Source organism: Myotis myotis, unplaced genomic scaffold, assembly GCF_014108235.1.
Source record: "Myotis myotis isolate mMyoMyo1 unplaced genomic scaffold, mMyoMyo1.p scaffold_m19_p_9, whole genome shotgun sequence".
Lineage (NCBI taxonomy): Eukaryota > Metazoa > Chordata > Mammalia > Chiroptera > Vespertilionidae > Myotis > Myotis myotis.
The window spans coordinates 56,572,380-56,593,379 of record NW_023416401.1 but is presented as its reverse complement, the minus strand read 5'-3'; the positions used below and the strand labels follow the sequence as shown (position 1 = coordinate 56,593,379).

The following is a 21,000-nucleotide window of genomic DNA, read 5'->3' as shown; positions in this document are numbered from 1 at the left end:
ACAGGGAAAGGTTTATTTTGCCCTGCACCTGCAAACGCTCCGCAATCGGCCTAAAGGAGCCCGGGAAAGAGGCGTGGCTGAGTGATAAGAGGTGGCCCGAGTCCTCATCTCAACTCAAACTCAATGTAAACTTTGGGGTGGTCCTTACACATACACCCATTTTACAGATGGGAAAAGGGAAAGGACCACCCCAAAGTTTACATTGTGGGGTGGTCCTTTCCCTTTTCCCATCTGTAAAATGGGTGTATGTGTAAGGACCAGACATGGTCACTGGTTTTCCTCTTGTTTCTTACTCTAACTCGGTTTTCTTAGGTTCTCTATTTGTCTATTTGGCATCCATTAGTCACAGGCCCAAACTAATGGCCATAGTTGTTTATATCTTCCTTATGATCTTCCCCATATTCCATTATCTAACACACACCTGGCTATTATTTCCCCAGTCCTAACTCAATCTAGGATAGCCTCTATGCCCCAAAGTCCACTGGAGTCACTGAAACTAACCAGCTCTAAACAGGCTACCCAGCCCTGCCTTGACTTTCTGGTGGAAACTCCAGTGAACTCTGTGGCCTATGCCTTCCCCTAGCTCCTGCTCCTGCCTCCTAACCAAACCTGGTGCTTCCTCCTGTGGCCCCCCTGGCATGCTCCCCTCTCTTAGGAAATGTAATAAATTCTTTTCTCAGCATTAACTTCTGCGTGTTGTCACTCAGTATACTTTATAAATTAAGACCTGGGCTCAGAGTAGGGTGGTTGTGTGAAGTCCTTTTAGGGGCTCTCAGGAGGGCTGTGTGAGGAGGGGCCAGTTGCAGAGAGGGGCTGGATGTGTCTTCTCCCTGGCCTCCACTAGAGCTGCTCTCTGGGACACATGCAACTGCCCCATAGGGTTCATCCATCCCAAAGATTTGTCTGTCTCCCGCCTTGGTGCTATAGCTGACAGACATCCATCTACTTCAGTGTGATGTTGTCAGAGGGGTTCTTCTGTTATTTGCTCTGATGACTGAGGGGGTCTTGTGGGCCAATTACTTGCTGCTGGCTCTCAGTCCTATCTCACCCTTCTCCACTCGCTTGTTATTGCTGGGCTAGAAGCCTGCAAACTACATTTCCCAGGTGATCTCATCAGCTGGGGCCAGTAGATTCTGTCAGTGAGAGGTCCTAGCGGAGATTAAACACAGCAGTGTTGACAACAGGTGGCTTCAGCTGACCACTAACAAACGTGGGCTCCAGCAGCGTCAGGGGGTCAGCAGTGACCACAGGAGAGGCTCCTGCCTATGGCGGGGCAGCACCTGCAGCCACTCAGCCGTGAGTGCTGGCCTGTGGGCCAAGCCCACAGTGGTAGTTGCTTCTGCATAAACTGAGCATCATCTTTTCCCTTTTGCTTCTCTGCTCTGACCCCCACCCCAACACTTTTGTTATAAATTTCATGCATTCAATTCCTCTCCGCTTAAAATAGTTCTGTTTTTTTTCTGACTAGACAGTGACTGATAAACCTATATGACTCAGTCCATTAGAAAGGTATGAAAAAGACGTCGTGCTCACCTGGACATGAGTGGTGTCTTCAGCTACGTCATGAGGAGTGTGGAACCTGATCTAGGAGGGTGGTATCTGGATCTCCTCTGTGCTGGTTAGTCAACCTGGAGGATAGAACTGAGCTGGATAAGCTTCTGGGGCTCTCAACAGTCCTCAGTGGGCAGGGGGATAGTGTGGTAGCTGGTTAGGTGGTAAGATTCTAAGTCAACTTAAAAAAAAAGTTTTTATTGCTTTTAAAGAGAGAAGATGGGAGAGGGAGAGAAAAATCGATCGCTACCTCCTGCATGTCCCCTACTAGGGATCAAGCCTACAACTTGGACATGTGCCCTGGACTGGGAATGGAATCAGTGACCTCTCAGTGTATGGGACGATGCTTAACCAACTGAGCCACACAGGCCAGGGTGTAAGTCATCTTTCCTTATTGGAATGACAACACCAGCCTTCTCACTGGTCTTCCTACCTCCAGCATTGTCCCCTCCAGTACATTTTTCACATGATGCACCAGAGGGTCTTTCAGAAACCAAGTCAACAATGCAAACTGCCCCCTCCCCAAACCAAAACCCCTCAAAGGCTCTCTGATGCTCACAATTTTTAACTTGACATTCAAGACCGTTCCTAATCTGGTCTAGCCTCTGCTTGACTTCTCCTTGCCTAGCAGGTATGATCTAGTGCAGTTCTCTGTATGTGCTGTACTCTATTTACTCAGCTGGTATTTATTCAGTACCTACTATATGTTTGATGCTGTTCTAGGTTTGGTAGTAAACAATTCATAATCTCCTCCAGGCCTTTGCACGTGCTGTGCCCTTTGCTTTGAAAGCTTTCTCTCTAGTTTTGCACCATTCTTCCTCTTTTCGCCTCATTGTCTGCTACTTTCAGAGCTCAGCCGAGGCATCACCTCCTCAGGAAGTCTTCCTTGGCCTTGACCTCCCTCCCCCTGACTGTGTAGATATTTTCTTCGTGCTCCTACACCCCCTGAGCTTCCTTTTGCTCCAAACATGGATCTCTGAGTTATCACTGCTGATTGACACTGAGAGCTCCTGGAGGGCAAGATCATATCTGATGCAGGTCTGTGACCTGGGACTTAAGTTTCTGCACATGAATTTGTTGAATGCATGAACACCTCTGGGCTAGAAACCAGGAAACTGTTGGAGGGAAGTGACCATGAAAGTTCTAAGGGGTCACTGAAGGTCATTCTGAACAGGGGCTGGAGAATGCAGGATAGAGCCTTCCTTGGTTCCCATTTTCCTCGGGAGCAGGCTGCTGAAGGCCTTAGCATTCAAGGCACTTCGTCGTCTGGTCCTCCTGACCTCTCCAGCCCTGTCTGTATTTTCTCAACCCAGATCCAGCTCTTTAAGGCAAATAGGATTTTGGATTTGGGCTCAGCAAGATCCTGGCTGTGTGAACTTGGAAAACGACTTCATGGCTCCGTGACTCAGTTTCCTCATCTTTAAAAGGGTTTAGATGATCTCTGTCTGCCAGGGTTTTTGTGAAAACTCAGACAATCCATGTAAAGCAGGACACTCAGGGCCTGACCCATAGTCGGCGTTCAATCAGCGGGTGCTTCTACTATTCTTCCTTCTGCTGAGGGCAGTGGGGAGTTTTGGGGAGATGGGACTAGGTTTGCTGTTAGCGCTCTGGAGGTGACTGTGAGGAAGATGACCTGGATGGGGCGAGACGGGAACAGGCTGCTGCAGGCTGGTAATTTACACAGCTGTCAAAATCAGATCCTTAATGCTTTTAGCCAACGGCTATTATAAAATTTTAGAGTGAAATATAACATAAAATCTAATCTTCAGAGTAAATTATAAAACACAAAGCAGAAACAAATTAGACAGACGATACAATCTCACTGAACCAAACCAAAAATGTTCCCAGTGACAACTCTGGGCTGGGTGAGAAACCATTCTGTCAGGTCCTCAGAGTGCCAGGGTCAGGTGACTGGAAGTGTCACAGACATATGTATGGCTTCCAGGGACTTGGGTTTCCAGATTCAGTCTCTTTTGTTTGAAAACAAGTTTAAAAATTATGATGAAAGCAATATAAGCACCCAGTTAAATATTCAATATTACCAAAAACATAGAATAAAAAAATTCTCCCTCCCACCCAGGCTCCCAGTCTCCTTCTCACTGATTATAATTTATTGCTTATCTTACCCGAACATTTCCATCCCTTTGCAAGTACAGATATACACAAATCATTCCTTTCTCTCCAACACGGTCGATATGCCCTGCTTTTTTCACTTAATGGTATGTCTGGGAGATCTTTTCATATTAGTTCTTTTAACAGCTGTGTTATAATCCAGTGTGTGGATGGACCGTAAGTTACTTAACCAGATCCTACTGATGAATATTTAGGCTGTTTCTTCAGTGTGTCTGTAGGAGAAATTTCTGGAAGTGAGATTGATGGTTAAAGGATATTGACATTCTCTATGTTGGTAAATGTTTCCAAATTATCCCTTGTAGGGGACCATTGGTGCTCCGTGATCTCCTTGGATCTCTCATACTGGTTTGCTGTGTGTCCCCCAAATTTGTGTGCTTTACTTGTTCACACCTATGACCTTCTTCAGAGGCCTGTATCAGGCTCCTGGAGCTGCCTTGCCTATAAAACAAGTGAAATATCTGGGGGGACTTAAAACAAGTTAAGTTTCACCTGGGGAACTAGTCAAAGACTGACTAGTCCAGGGGTAGGAAACCCGGTTTCCTTGCCTTGAGTCCAGTGTCCTTCCTCCAGTGCTCCCATGTGGGACGAGGATGAGGCCGGGACTTTGCCTAAAATCTCACTGTGGTTGGCAGCCTCTAAGATGGCCCCACGATGCTTGCCTCCTGGTATTCATACCCTTGTGTAATCTCCACCCTTTGAATGTAGGTTGTGATGTGACGTCACTCCCAAGATTAGGTTGGAAAAAGACCATGGTTTTTTTTTGGAGGCTTTCTCTCTCAGCTCCCTTGTTCGAGGGGAGGTAAGCTACCATGTTATGAGTAGCCCCACAGAGTGGTCCATGTGGCAGGATCTGATGTCTGTCTAGCTGCCAGTGAGGGCCTGTGGTCTATCAACACCCCAAAGTGGGGTTAGAAGCAGATCTTCCCTCAGTCAAGCCTGGAGGTGCCTGTAGCTCTGGCCAACACATGACTACATCCTCTTGAGAGACCCTGAGCCACTCCTGGATTCCTGACCCACAAAATAAATGTTGAGAGAATAAATGTTGATGGGTTCAGATTCTAAGTTTGGGGAAATCTTCAGCAATGAGTAACCAATACACATATCTTGGCTCCTTCCCCTTCCCTGTCCTTCTTCCACAACTCTGATCGCAGTCTTCCCGGGGGGGTACCCCTTTAATAAAACATGCACAGGGATTCTTGTCTGCTTCTGGGGAACCCACCCCAATAGGGTTTGTGCAGTACACACTGCCACCATTTGGAGGAGTAAGAGGCTTCACCAGTAACTGTGCTATCAAACTTTTAAACTCAAATATAGCCTGGAATTGGACATACCAGGGTAACTCTTTCCAAAGAGAGTCACCCAGTGAGGTCTGCATTTCAAATGCCATTACACTGACCCACGTGCCTCTGCCTCAGCATTCCCTATCAATCCCCACCTCTCTGCCCTCACCGAGGCCGGGCCTTGCCCTCACTTCACCTGCCCGCATCTCTGTCCTTCCGATAAGGCCCAGATCTTAAATACCCCCGCCCGCAACACAGCATCTCCCGACCTCTCCTCCCAGAAGCGATGCTTCCCGCCCCCTCGGCTCCCTCAGCTCCGTTTCTCTTTCTGATGAGTGCTCTGATGGATTTTACTCAACTTATCGCGATTTCTGCTCAAGTATCACCTCCCTGCCCACACTAAGAGCCCTTTACAGGCCAGGACCCTCCTCCCAGGAGAGTTCTTGGTACAAAGAAGCCATGGAGACCTTCAGGAGTGAACACCTGGCCCAGTGCTGTTCAGGGAGACATCTGCACTCCCTCCCCTCTGTCTGTCCCCACGTCCTGCTCATTTTTCTCCTGGACTCTAGTTCAAACTCACCACCTGTGCTGACAGTTTCAGCCCTTTCTATCCCCCTATGCTCCCCCCTTCCCACTCATTTCTTGCTGTCCCCACTGCCTCCACCCTCCATTCCAGCCACGCAGAGCTACTCACAATTCCCTAAAAAATGATAATAGTTACCATTTTCTGAGCCATTTCCAAGCATTTTACATTCTCACGATTCCTGTGCAGGAGGTACCATTATCAGCCCCATTTTACAGACAAGAAGACCAAGGCAAGGAGAGGCTAAGTTCACACAGCTGGTGAGTGGCAGGGGCAGATGCCCTTGGTGTCCTGTCCAGCTTCAACTACCCCACGGGTCATCTGTAGACAGATCCTGGGCATGCTGAGGGCATTCTCTGGCCTGCTGGAGTGTGTGAGCCTACAGGGCAGGCATGTTGGGCAGGGTGGTAAAACCTCAGGGCAGCCCTCAGTAAGTGAGGGCAGGGTTCCAGCATCCTCACTCCTCGGGACAATTCTGCCTCCTGTTTCACACACTCCCTTGAGGATCCGCAGCCAGACTGCTTCTATCTCTCCAGTTGCCCACAGCAGCTGCCTGCTCCTATACACACCTGTATTAGCTTCACTCCGTATCTGTTCTCACATCCCTGCTCCCTCAGTGTGCTGGGATCACCTCTCTGATACACCACCTGCGCCCATATCCTCCTTTCAGGATCTGCTCTGAGGGAAACTCACCGAAGCAGCAGCTCTGCCTGCCTGAGGCTACTCTGCTGCCCAAACAGGGCTGACTGTCCCACACCTCTGAGCCCTTGCCCATCCCTGTCCCTAGAACCCTACCTGGAATACACACTTCATCCCTGCTCGCCTAACCTTCATTTAAAATACCCAGTGTAGCCCGGCCAGTGTGACTCAGTGGTTGAGTGTCAACTTATGAACCAGGAGGTCAGGGTTCGATTCCCAGACAGGGCACATGCCCAGGTTGCAGCCCGATCCCCCAGTGTGGGGCACGCAGGAGGCAGCGAATCAATGAGTCTCATCATTGATGTTTCTGTCTCTCCCTTTCTCTTCCTCTCTGAAATCAATAAAAATACAATTTTAAAAATAAAACATCCAGCTTAGATTTGTATAAGAACATTTTATGTGACACCCCCTTCCCTAGTTAGAACTGGCCACTGCCCTCAGTATTTCAACAAACGAACTTCACCCCCAGCCTCTGTAATATCCCAGCACCCTTGTTTGTGGACTTCTGGGAGGGATTGTCTTACTCATCTTGGACCCCCAACACCCACCCTGCCCAGGTCTGCCCAGGACTAAATAACAGAGCAGGCAGTGATCTGTGTTTAAACTGACTGCACTCAGCACACAGGTGCCTCTTCTTCCTCTGCCTCTCTCACCCCTTTGCACCCCAAACCATGTCACATTTCCAAGGGGCAGACCATTGTTTACACCTCTTTGCCTGTCTGTTTGGGCACCCCCATGTCTGCCTCACAGGGCCTCACCCTTTCCCTCTCTGGCACATAGTATCACTCTCTGCAGACTTCCATCACACTTCATTGTACTAATTTATTTTCCTATCTACTTCCCAACTGGACTGTGAATCCTTTGAGGCCCCCCATGTATCTCGTTTATCACTGTATCATCACTGTGCCACTTGCACAGTGCCAATTACATAGTGGGTGCTAATGTTTGTTGAATGGGTGAATGGATTGATTACTTAATGCACATATCCCCAGATCCCTAAATGGAAGGATATAGGAACTGGTATAAATTACTTAGGACTCTTTGGGTTGTAAGTGGAGAGAAACGCACCTCAAGCTGGCTTAAGTAAAAGAAGGAATTTACTGGCTTAATCACTAGGATGCCAAAGTGGACTTCAGGCCTGGCTAGACCCAGAAACTAAGTAAGGCTAGCTGCTAACTCTTGTTTTCTCTTTCTCTCTCCCTCTCTCCCCACCTCTCTGTGAGGAAGCGCAGGACGTGGTTGGAAAATCTGTAAGGGGGATTCTCTGAAAGGTCAGGGGCCTTTTTGGGGGCCTTGTCAAAGTCAGCAACCCCTGCCTTGACTTTTCCAAACAAGTCTGAGCCCCTGGGTGTTTTACTGGAATCTCTATGTTTAGTCTTTAAACCCGACCTTGTAGAAGCATGTGCTTTCTTAAGGATACTTACCCTGCTGATTGTACCTAGAGGTTAATTTTGGTTCAAGCTGTTGTTACGATAAAAGCCTAATGAGGCAGGCAATTGAGGCTGTTTTGGTGCCTCCTGCCAACCAGCCCCTTAGCCTCTCTTTCACAGAAACTCTATTCATCCTTCACTCAGAGTCTGCTGGTCAGTCCTAGCACCTCTCTGTTTCTCTTTTCATGTTGACTCTGCTCCACTTTGAGTTACTTAATATTATTCTTTAAAATAACTTGCTTATCAAAACGTAACTAAAAGCATTTTAAAAGAATGTCACATCACTTGCTTGATATGCTAGTTATATCTCTTTCTAATGCTCTTTAGAGTAAATTCAAAACTATCAGATATAAAAGTTTTATCTCCAAATGCACAAAACCTGGTTCATATCCCCAGCAGCATGCATGCCGTATGCATACAGTACTTTGTTAAACTCTGAGCCCATCCAGTCTCCACCCTGACCATGTCCTATTGTAAACCGAGGCCCAGAGAGGAGCAAGAACAGAGCTGAAGTCACATGGAGAGTCAGCAGCTGAGCGAGGGCTGGAGCCCAGAGTCCAGGCTCTCCCATAGTCCCACCACTCTGGGCACGAGCCTGTGCCCTCACCTGGAAACTTCCTCGAGGCTCAAAGAGTCACCTTCTCTGGAGCATCCCTGGCCTGTTTAGGAATCTCTCTCTGCACTGAGACAGGAGGTCTTTGGAGGCAGGGGCAGGTCTGATTCATCTCTGCTGGGTGTGTACACCCCGAGGCTGGACACCCAGGAGGCCCTGAGCAGTGCTGGTTAATTAGGGGAGACTAAGGATAGTGGGACCCAGAGGGACCAGGCCCCAGTCCTGTCCAGGCCCCAAGAGGGATAGAACAACCAGGCTGGAAGCTTGTCCCAAGTAATGAAATAGTTCAGCCAGGGCCCCTATCACTCCACCAGATACATTTCATTGGTTAAGAAAGAAGTTCAAAGGCTCACCTGGGTTTGTTGCTTAGCAACAGGAGGCTGTAAATGACATTGCTCCCCACTCTTTAACCCCTCCATGACAGGCAGGGACAATGAAGGCAAAGGCAGACAGCGCAACAGAATTGAAAACCAGACCCAGGAAGGGAGCAGAGGCAGACCTGGGCTTGGGGAAGTCTCTGAAACATTTGGTGGCTGCTCTGCTCCTGGGAGCCTTGTTCAGAGTTCTGGGCATGTTTGCTAGCCTTGAAAGGGGATTCACTAAGCTTGGTTCCTAACAACAGGCTTGTATTTCCCCAAGCACTATGCCTGTAATTCCAGCAGTTGCCACTAGAAGGACAGCAGCAACTCCAAGGGTAGTCAACTCACAGTTGACAGAACTCTTTATAGACCTTCTTGGGGGCAGGGGTGGTGTTTCTTAAACACCACTTTACATTTGTTAACTCATGTGCTCCTCATAATGTCATGATTTAGGGAGGGATTTCCATCTTACAGATGAAGAAACTGAAAGACATTGATTCATTAAATGTGTATTGAGCTCCTCCTATGGGCCAGGCACACTGTTCTAAGCTCTGCATTTGCAGCAGTGAGCAGGACAGGCAAAAATTCCTGCCCTCGTGGAGCTGGCATTCTAATCAAGGGGATAGTTAATAAACAAGAAAAATAAGTGAAATATATGATATATTAGATGATGACAAGGGCTACGGAGGAAAATAAATCAGGAAAAGGGATAGAAGATCTAGCAGAGCAAATACATTGAGTAGTCAGAAAAGGCCTTACTGAGGGGTGTTGGAGCAGAGATGTGAAAGAAGTGAGGGACAGGCCTTGTGAGTATCCGGAGGAAGGGCATGCCGGGCAAAGATCCTGAGGTGGGAGTAAGGTGGGCATGTGTCAGGTTCAGTAAGGAGGCCGGAAGCAAGGTGAGAAAGGAGGAAAATAGACAGGAAGTTAAGTGACGGGGCCAGATCCTGTAGGGTCCTGGAGGCCACTAAAAGGGAACAGTCTAGTAAGCAGTTGGAGTTCATCTGCCTCAACTGACCCGGGACAAGCATCCAAACAAGCCTAATTTTTACTTGACCCAACTCAGATGGAGATGAGCTGTCCAGGAGACATGGCTCCAGCTGGGATGGTCAGGGAAGGTTTTATGGAGGAGGTGAGCCTGGGGCTGGGCCTTGAATGATAGGTAGGACTTGAAGAAGGTAAGAAGGGCACACCAGGCAGGAAGAGTATGAAACAGAAGTGAGACCAAGCATGATGCGTGCTGGGATCACAGAAAGTGTGTGTGTGTGTGTGTGTGTGTGTGTGTGTGTGTGTGTGTGCATGTGTGTATATCTGAAGATAAGGTTGGATTGAGCCAGAAAAGACTCAACAAGGAATGTTTGGAATCTCTGAATCTGCAGACTCAAATTTGATGCGAAGTCAAGCTCTTTCTCATGGTCCTGTCTCCTTTTGCCTCCCCTGTTGCGTACTTTCAAAGAATGATGTGAAGGAAGGCCCCAGAAATATCTGCAGACCTCCTGCTAGCAGAACCCCATCATAGACCCTTGGGACAGCCTCTTCCTCAATGCAAACAAAGCAGTTACACTTTTATCTGCTTTTTATGTCAAGTTTCCACCAACAATTTCTTTTCAAGAAAGGTTTACATGTTGCATAAAGCTGGGAATAACCTATATGTCCATCAGTGGGGAGAATAAGTAAATAAACCATGAATTATTTATCCAGGGGACTGATATACTGCAGTGAAAAGAAATGAAATTGAGTTGTGGGAAAGAAGCTCACAACATAATATTTAGTTAAAAAACGTAGATTGCAGAAAGATACACAGAGGATGGTGCTGTTTATACAAAGTCTAAAAACATATAAAGCAATACTGTTTGAGCATACACACCAGAATAAAACATATCAAAGCATGCATGAAAATGCTAAACAGCCAGTCGGGATGGCGGTTCCATCCTGGGAGCAGGGAAAGAGGATGGGGTCTAGGAGGGAAACTCAGGGGACCTCAAAGGTCTCCATAATGTTCTGGTCTTTAAACCATGTGCTGGGTCCATGGGCATTTGCTATATAATTGGCTATATATTTTGTACTGTCAAGATCATCTCAAAGAAGGAACTCTTACCTTTTGAGACAGTAAGGATGGACCTGGAGATTATTATGCTGAGTGAAATAAGCCAGTCAGAGAAAGACAAATACCATATGATCTCACTTATATGTGGAATCTAATGATCAAAATAAAATGACGAACAAAATAGAACCAGAGGAATGGATACATGGAATAGACTGATAGATGTCAGAGGGAAAGGGGGTGGAGGGGGATTGGATGAAAGAAGGTGAAGAAGTTAGCCAAAGAACATATATGCATAGCCCATGGACACAGACAACAGTGTGGTGAAGGCCAGAGGGAGGGGTCAGGGCTGGGTGTAGGTGGGGAAAGAGGGGAGAAATGGAGACATCTGCAATAGTGTCAACAATTTAAAAGAAAGATCATCTCTGACAACCAGTGGTCTAGAGAAGCGGTCACCAACCTTTCGGACCTCACGGACCACCAGTGGTCTGCAGACCACCGGTTGGCGACTGCTGGTCTAGAGGGAAGAGTAAACTTGGTGGTTTGTTTACATCACAGCTTCCTAGTGGCTATGGGCCTATGGGCAGGGACTTCACTTATTTGAGCCTCTTTAGATCTGTAAAATGGGCATAAAGAACTCGTATCTCATGGTGTCTTCCTCCCTCCCTCCTACCCTTCCTTCCTCCCTCTTTCCCTTGTTTCCTTCCTCTTGACAAATATTTATTGAATGTCTGCCGTGTGGAAAGTCCTGTACAAGGTACTGAACATAAGGCCCCTCATGGTGCTTGCAATCTTGAGACAGCTATGAATCAAACCAATAAATTAATACACAGAGGCAAACAATGATAAGAGCTATGAAGAAAGTCAACAAGCTTCAGTGAGAGAATATCCAGACACTCAGATAGGGGGATCAGGGGAGGGATCTTAGAGGAGACCTGAAGGCATTAGCCTTCGAGGGTATGGGGAGAGAGAGGGAACAACATGGCCAAAAGCTACTCACTCTTTGCCCCAGTTTTGCCTTATTGTTTCCAATCTCCTCATCACAATGTACCGGTTTACGCCTCTGGGCCTTTGCTGCTGCTGTACCATCTGTTTTCAAACCCTGCCCCTGCATTTCTCTGCTTTGTGAGTTCCTATGTGTGGGTGTGTTTTGTTTTTAAATTGAGCTGTTACTGTATGCCAGGCACCATGCTAAGCCCTTTATATGTGTGTTCCAATTCAGTTCCCAGCCACACTGTGAGATAGGTATTATCGCCATCTCCCTTTTAATTATGAATAAACAGAGGCTTAGAGAAGTAATGGACTGGTTTGAGGTTACACAGGGGTGGTGGTGAAGCCAGGACACAATCCAGGCAGTTTGACTCCCAGCCAACAGAGAAATATACAACAGTTTGAACCCAGGTCTATCTGTTTCTAGAACCTATGTACTTAGTCACATTCCATGACTCCTCTTGCACAGAATTCCTGTGCAAGCGCACAAACTACATTCATGCAACGCACAAACATTTATTCAACACTTGTTGGGTCCGAGGCACTGGGCCAAGGTCTTCATGAGCAGTCACTTCCTTAATCCTCACACTAGCCCTGGGAGGACATCATTCTTACTGATCTCATTTAGCCGATGAGGGCAACTGAGGCCCAGAGAGGTGAAGTGTAGGCCATTCACACAGCAAGTGGTGAAGTTGGGACACACACCCAGGCAGTCAGATTCCCAGACCCAAACCCAGCCTCTAGGCCACACTGACTTTTGGTTTCCCAACAGCATCAAGATCCAGTTCAGACACCACCTCCGGGTGCTGAATGGCTGGATCGAGGGGATTCATGGCTCTGGCTCTTTCACCAGCCCCCTTACACAGGGGTTTCTGCACCAACAGCACAACATGCAATGTGGTTTGAACAGAAGTCAGGTGGCTGACAACACTGTGGGGCACCCCTCCTTCCAGTTTTCAGCCTGATCCCCGCCCCACTTCATCCCCACCCCTTGGGTCTCAGGCTCTGAGTCCAGACAAACACAAAGCCAAATGACTTTCCCTCTGTCCCTTCCAACTCAGTGATTTTGAAGGAGAATAAATACCGAACCCACTGGCATGAATAAAAATTAATACAGAACCGTGCTAACTGCAAAAGGATGTTTTTTAAAAAGAAAAAAATCAATTTAAAATCTCAACACAAATAGACTCTTATAAGGTCAAATGAAAGATAAATGCCTCTGGAAAGTAAAGAAGCCATCATTCGGGCTGAGTTCTCTCACTCATCTCTGCCTCTCTCTCATTCTGACCCCAGTTACATTTCTCTCTTCCCCGTCTTCACCTCTCTTCTTACCTGTTGCTTGTTCTTCCTGTCCATGTGTTTGCATGTGTCAATCTCTCACTTTCAGTTCAGTGGCAGAAGTTCAACCTCACTAGAGTAGTGTGACCTCGCCCAAGTAGTTTCTTAGCTCTGTGATTCAGTTTTCCAATCTTCATAATCTGAAGTATAATTATTCCTTGCAGAGGGACACTAAGGACAGCAAGACAGCCCTTCATCAAGGCAAATGCTGCTTTCAGCCAGTGATGGGCAGTCTCGCCCACCCTCTGGGTTCAGGCCTGGAGGGTGGGCAAAGATTAGGAGTAGGCACCATCTGGTCACCAAGTGGTGCCAATGAACCAATGTGGGTGAATGGTCTTCTGACCTTGGCCTCTTTACTGTCGGTCTGATTAAGCTTAGAGTTATCTGAAAAAGATGATTCTGGCTTAAAAAGGGAGAAGGTGAGAGATATGCAAGGACTGGTGGGTAGGAGGCTCTTCAAAGGTGAGATAAGAGCCACACGGGATGGAAAATAAGCATGTGACAAGCTTAAAGTCAAAGGGATTTTGATTAGCAGAAGGAAGAGCTCCCTAATAACTAAGAAGGAACAAAACCCTGAGGAAAACCTACTGGAATGGGAGATGCTAAGCTGTGGCCTTTTGGGGGCAGTGATCTCATCTTTCTTGTTCACCATTGTCTCTCCAGGGCACAACAGAAGGCTTGGCTCCATAAGTATTGGTGGAATGGCCAACGGAGTGAATGAACATCTCTTACTGTAGCTCCCTAAGGTAAGAGCCTTCCACACAGCATGTGCCCATCAACCATTGGCTGAATATTGAACAGGTGAGTTTTCTGGCTGCAGATATTGCTGCTCCTGCCCGGGCATGCTTTGAGGACCAAATGAATATGAGGGGGGAAGTGAGCATCTCCAGGGGGGAGCCGGGAGGCGGGTGTCTGAGTGACTCTTCATCAGGTAGCTTAGGCACCTCTGCCTGGTCATTTTGAGGCATTCTGATGCCTAGAGGCCGAGGGTTGGACGGAAAGAATCACAGGAGCCCAAATATCTTTTTCCAAGAGGCATCAAATCAGTGGACTGAGAGAGAAGAGGACTGGGCCAGTGGAAAGACCAGAACTAACAGCTTTTCAACCAAGAGCCTTTTAACCAACAGGACTGGCCTTGCATCACAGATTGGGTTCTCTGGGAGGCAGATTCGAAGGTGGAGGTCAGCATGCAGGGTGCTTGTGAAGGAGTGCTCTTAGGGTCAACACCTGTGGATGGAAGGGAAGGAAGTGGGCCTGGGCAGAGGAAAAGTAGGGCTGTGAGGCCTCAGCCAACCCTATGGATGGTTCTGATGCTGGGATGATATTTCAGAGTTGCCCAGAGTTGGGGTGAGCCTTTACACTGCCATATCCATTATTGGATGCAGGCTGCCCCAGGAAGAGGTGTTACCAGTCTCTCCAGCTGAGGCACTTCCTGTAAGGGACTGATCGCTGGTGGCTTTCTGCCAATGGCACCCTCACTGGTGGAATAAATCCTTCAGTTCTGAAGGGAGGTCTGGGTGTGCATCTTAGCACCCACCACAGCATGTCATGCTCGCTAACACTAATCCTTATCGAAATCCTACAAACTAGATGTTACCATCCAGTCTCACAGATGAGAAAACTGAATTTTGGAGAGTGTATCTACTTGCCGTAAGCCACAAAACTAGTAACAACAAGCTTACTCACACCCAGTCCTTTAGGGCTCCGAAACCCTTATTTTCCAACTAGATCTCACTCCTTAGATTCATTTACCCTGCCCAAAATTCTTCCTGCTCACACGGAAAACTTTGACAAATAGCCTCCTCTGCATGAGGCTCAGCTACTCCTTCTGTAAAACAAGGAAGTTAAACTATATCTGGTGTGGATGAGAAAAATTTGGGTTTTGTATATTTATCTGAGTAGAGGGTCCTAAAAGGTTTTTGAGTCTCAAAAGAGGTTGAGACATATCATACCAGATGGTGTATTATCCTCTTCAGCACATACTCTTGATTCTGCACCCTCGAGAGCTGAAAACCACAGACAGCACCAAAGCCATTCAACACCACAGTCATGCCCTGAGGTCTGTGGCAAAGTCCCACCAACTTCCACACTGACCCAAAGGATAGATGATGGAAGACTCCAGGCTGCCCAGAATCAGTGGCATAGGAAGTCAGAGCCTGTAATACGCAGATGGCATTTCTCTTACTCCCATTTGTGTGTGTGTGTGTGTGTGTGTGTGTGTGTGTGTGTGTGTGTGTGAGAGAGAGAGAGAGAGAGAGAGAGAGAGAGAGAGAGAGAGAGAGTCCCAAATGTTGCAGTTGTCCTCACAGTGACATTTCCCCCATCCTGGGGGCCTCCTGTTCTTCTCTCCCCAACAGTGACGAAGAGGGTATCGAGCCGGGCAGTGGAGTACCCCAGTGACAGATTAGCTCTGCCAACCACCGACACAAAACCATTTGGTGTGGGGAAATGATAGATGCTAACACTCATTTTAAACACAGGCAACTGAATTCCTGCAGACAGGCGCCACGGCTGGAATTTAGGGCACAGCTGCTAGGTTCAGATAAGGTGCAGAATCAGCCCAGCATACTGCGATGTTACTTAATAATGAAAATGTGGTGATGGATGCTGCTGTCTCGAGGATATAACCTCCCCATTTGGAGGTTTTCAGCTCCCAAATCATCCATTCCACCATTTTTCCTCCCTTTCTTTTTTTGGAAAGGCAATGTGGGGGAGAGGTGGGTAAAGGATTTGGTCAGGGTGCAGGGGGGTGGGGAGAAGGCACCTGGCAGCAGGAAGCTCATGATCCTAAAAATTTTTGAAAAAGTCCAGAGAGCTTAGTTTGAAATAATTCAATTCTGGCAAACTCACCTGGGACAATGAGTTCAACACAAAAGACAGTTAGACCAGTCAATATTTTTATGGTCAAGGGCTTCATTTACTACTCCCCTCCCAATTCTATGATGTCACAAAGAGCCAATCAGAGTTTTTGATACAGAACAACTCCCACCTCTCTCCTGAGCTGCAGCAGGGATATGCCATTTACCTACTGCCCCTGAGCTGCCAGTGTTCCCTGGAGAAATCCTCAATTGGCGTGTCCAGCACTGAGCTCTTCCCCCTCCTGCCCAAACCTGCCCTTTTTTTCTCACTTCAGAAAGTGGCACTATCCTAGACAGATACCTGGACATTATCGAGGCTCCTTCTCCCTCATTTCCTGTATCCATCCTCCCAATCTTGCTATTTTTATCTCCCAGATCACTCTCTCTTGAATTTACCCACGTTTCTTTATCCTCATAGCTTTAAAAGACCTCACCCTCTTTCCCCTAACTAGCCTCCTGGGGTCTGGTCTTTCTCTCCAATCCATCTTCCATCCTGGACATTATGTTATTATTATTAGCCCATGTTACTCCTCTGCTTAGTCCCAGCCTATATCTGAAGCATATCTTTCAATGTACATCGCACTTTTTGTTGAAACCATATGAAACACATGCTTATTTCTACCGCTTTGCCTTTGCACATGCTGTTCCCTCTTTCTTGCATACCTTCCCTCCCCGTCATCTACCTGAAAAGCTCCTAATCATTCAAGATTCAAATGTTTCCTCCTTTGAGAAGTCTTCTTTACCATCCTCCCCAGCTCCTGATTTTCCTTCTTTTGCCTGTCCTATTACAATAGTCATCCTGTTTTACAATGATAGGTAGCCATCATCACCTCACTGGTTAGAACTGGGTTCCAATCCCTTTTTCACTATTTATCCAGTGTATGACCTTGGGCAAGTCATGAACGCTCTCTGACCCTCAGTCTTCCTCTACAACATGGGGATAATAATAGGACCTATCTCATCAGGTGGTTGCAATATATATAAATGATATAGTGCTTCCAGCACAGACTCTGGCACATAGTGAGTGCTTAATAAATACTAATTCTTCAATAGGGAAAGGTCATTAACCTAGAGCCCATGACAAACTTGGGAAGTGGTGTTCCAGGTTGGGGGTCCTAGAAGCAGAGCAGACAGGGAATCGGTGCACGGGGTATATTGACGTAGTGCTCTTTAGAAAAACCACTAAGGAGGGAGGGGAGCAGGAGAAGGAGAGGGAAGCGGACAAGCAAGGATATTATCTCAGGTAAAGTCTACCCTTGGCTTGACTCACAGAGGGCTCTGGAGCATAAATGGCACCACAGGGTGGTCCCTGACCTGAGATAAGGAGGGCAACCTTTTGTACCCCATTGCCAGCTGTCACTGGCTGTGGGCTGCCCCTGGCTGAGAAAGGGAGTTGGAACCTCCCAGAAGAGGTGACCTCGATCAGCTAAGGGCAATTTTGCAGAGAAGGGCACAGCCATTGAGCAGGCATCCAACCCTACTGCAGCAGGGGGATGGGTGTGCCTCTGGATTGGACACTAATTGGATCCACTACAGCAGGGATGGGGAACCATTTTTCTGCCAAGGGCCATTTGGATATTTATGCCATCATTCATGGGCCATACAAATTATCAACTTAAAAATTAGCCTGCTCGCCTGCTGGCGTGGCTCAGTGATTGAGCGTCGATCTATGAACCAGAAGGTCCACGTTCAATTCCTGGTCAGGGCACATGCTCGGGCTGTGGGCTCGATCCCCAGTGTGGGGTATGCAGGAGACAGCCAATCAGAGTTTCTCTCTCTCTCTCTCCCTCTCTCTCTCTCTCTCTCCCTCCCTCCCTCCCTCTCCCTCACCCTCTTCTCCCTTCCTCTCCTTTCCTCTCCCTTCCTCTCTGAAATCAATAAAAATATATATTTAAAAAATTAGCCTGCTATAATTGGTCAAGTTTTTAATTAAGTCACCCCTAATGACTTCTCAGGGCCAAACCAAATGATTTTGCTGGCCTTATATGGCCCATGGGCTGGACAGTCCCCACCCCTGCACTACATGTCATCGGAGAGTGTCACTACTTTCAGGGGGCTGTTTTTCATGGAATGAAGGCAGTCCAAACTCTATAGCTGTCTCAGGCTTCATTCACGCAAAACTTCATGTATTCATTCAAAAGATATTTATTGAGCATCTCCTATGTGCTGGTACTTTCCTAGTTGCTGAATATACACTGGAGAGCAAAAAAGTCTAGTGCAGGGGACAGCTGTGCAAGAAGTAATCACACCAAAAGATGAAGGTCTCTAAAGAGAAGGAATTCAGTTCTGGGAGGGTGTATAAGAGAGATGCCGGTCAGCCGGCGCGGGTGGAGAGGTATGGGGGGGGGAGGTGGGGGGGGGGAGGGTTTGAGGAAGGCTTCCAAAAGGAGAAACTTTTTTAAAAAAAATATTTTTTAATTGATTTCAGAGAGAGTAAGGGAAAAGAGAGAGATAGAAATATCAATGATGAGAGAGAATCATTGATTGGCTGCCTCCTGCACACCCCCTGCTGGGGATTGAGCCTGCAACCCAGGCATGTGCCCTTAACTGGAATCGAACCTGGGACCCTTCAGTCCACAGGCCAATGCTCTATCCATTGAGCCAAACCAGCTAGGGCCAGAAAGAGAAACTTTTGAGTGCTAGCCTGAAAGATAAGAACTTACTAGTAAAAGATGGTGCTGTAATTAGGTGGGGAGAGGGAGATGTGTGGTTCTCTTCCTATTTCTTTCTTAAAGTCCTGCTAAAATATGAGGGAGTGCCACTGCCTTAGAGTTATCAGTCATTTACACTTGAGTATGAGTGCGGTTTTGAATTTTTTCTTGAAAAAATAAAGAGTGTTGAAGGGGAATAAAGATAAGATCTGGGAGCACTGAATATTTTGGGGAACATTATGAAAAGGCAGAAAAGGGGAGTTGGGCAGAAAAGGAAAGCAAGGGCTTTGAGACGCTGCTGGTTTTCCATCGGCGGCAGCATCTCCTGCCCTCCCTCCCTCCCTCTCCCAGGCCGTTGAAGCTGGTGAGAAGAAGCTTGGCTTGGAGCCACCCGCACCCAGGGTCTGCCTTTCCTGAAGCCAGAGGTGACAACTGCCTGTGCAATATGATATAAAACCCTCCTCTCTGCCCTGCCTACTGCCAACACGCCAGTGGTCACTGCCTGAGCCCCCCCCCCCCCCCCATTAGCATCTTAGAGCCTAGGCAGCTCAGTTCTCTTTCTGGCTCTCCTGACCTTGGGCACGTCCCTTCCTTTCTTGGACACTAGGAGGGGGGTTGCACTAAACTCCTCTGAGGTCCCTGCAGGCCTAGCTGTCTATTTGTTTCTTCCTAACTCACTTATTGCTCTTCTAAGGTAGAAATGTAAAGGTGGTGACCTGGAGAACCCCAAGAGGGCTGGGGGACGCCTGGGCACCTGGAGTGTGAGCTGGGCCCCTTCCTCCGTCCTCTGGATGGCAGAGGCTGTGGACTAGGAGTCGGGAGGGAGAAGGACACTGGAAGAGGCCTTCAGCCCCTTGCGGCCCTTTAAATGCTGCCAGAATGACTCCTGCTCCCCAGATTGCTTCCTGCGGCTGTCAGACACGCGTCAAGGTCAGGGGTGTGCATCTGCCCCAGACACAGCAATAATGGCTTCTAATGGACTGTAAACAGGTGAAGTTTGCTGCAAAGATGCTGCTGCTGCTGCTGGAACAATAAAAGCTCCTTTCTCCTTAACCCTCTCCTGGATTTTGATCGCACCATGACTGCACTGTCTCCTAACAGCGCCTTCTTCAAAGACTTTCTTGTCTGGCATCCATCTCGTCCACCCTTAAAAACAGGTTAAGAGGAAGGGTATAATGCTGTCCATTTTACAGATGGGGAAATTGAGGCCCAGAGAGGGAAAGAGATTTGGCTGCAGTACCAGTTATGATGTGGTATCGTTGAGACTAGAACTTAAGGCTTGTCTGGTCCTTATAGCCCAAGCTGCTTTGAGACCCTACTATATTCTGTCTGTGGCTCACTGATGATTTGCATTGGTCTTTGCTAGGAGCTTCAAGAGACAGAAAGAGTGACTTTGGAGCCCAGAGTTCTAGACGGCAAAGTGAAGGCCTTTGAATCAGAGCAACCTGAGTTCAAATCCTGATCTGCCTTTTCCTTGCTGTATGACCTTGGGCTTATTAACTAATCTTTCTGAGCCTTAGTTTGCTCATTTCTTACACGAGCAATAGGATGCTTGTAAGGCATGAAGGAAAGTGCATGGAATGCCTGGCATAGAGGTCTTCTAAGGGTCAGTCCCCTCTCCTACCCCAGCTTGAATAACACTGGGATGCCTGGGGCTGCCAGATGAAAAGCAGGGACCCAGGTTCCCAAAGCCACCGCTCCTCTAGGGATCCTCAAGGACACCATGTGCCAAGGTCATCATGTGCTAGCATAGCCCTCCTCCCCCCCCTCCAGCCTGGGCCGGAGGGCAGGAGCGAAGACAGCGAGGACCATAAATAAGGCCAACGAGGAAGCAGCAATTTGGCTGCCATTTCCCGTCACGCTGCTACCTTTAGTGCCTCCATGTCACAGCTGAGGTTGGGGGGAGTTGGGAAAGGGGGAGGGGCACGTGGGGTGAGGGGGGTTGGATGGCTCCTTCATGGGCTGTTTTTTTCTGAGCCTGTTAGAGGATCAGGAGACAGGAAGGTGAAGGAAGTGAGGGCAAGGCAAGTTGGGGAGAAGGGAGCGGGACCTCACCCTGGGCCCACCTACCCGCTACCCAGCTGCTCCCCCACCCTACCCTACCCCTCCATGCTGCCCTTTACCCCCACACGAAGAGCTGTCTCCTCTTGGATCACCTTCTCCCAGTGGACCCCAGAAGAGGGGCCTCTCCTTTGGACACCCACGTGCCCATGCTGTCATCCCCCACTTAATTTCTCTCAATAGCCCTTTTTATCATCGATCCTTTATTTACTTATTTTATGTTGCCTGTTTCTCCCCAGCAGATGTCTCCTCTCATCAGACTCCCTGATGCAGAAATTTTTGCATTTTACTCACTGCTCTATTCCCAACACGTAGATTAATGCCCAGCACATAGTAGGTGCTCAATAAAGTACAGAGTGTGCTTATGACTCAGCCACTCTGTTATCTCACACTTCATTCAAAACACATGG

General features: G+C 47.9%; 1 long non-coding RNA gene across 2 annotated transcripts in view; it reads left to right on the top strand.

Moving 5' to 3' along the window:
- The window catches only part of LOC118663732, a 71,033-nt gene extending 51,506 nt beyond the window's left edge, over positions 1–19,527 (top strand). For both annotated transcript variants that reach the window (XR_004970131.1, XR_004970132.1), the window contains 2 exons: positions 13,684–13,766; positions 18,881–19,527. This is a non-coding gene — a long non-coding RNA (uncharacterized LOC118663732). The remainder of the gene's footprint in view (positions 1–13,683; positions 13,767–18,880) is intronic.
- The last annotated feature ends 1,473 nt before the right edge of the window (positions 19,528–21,000 follow it).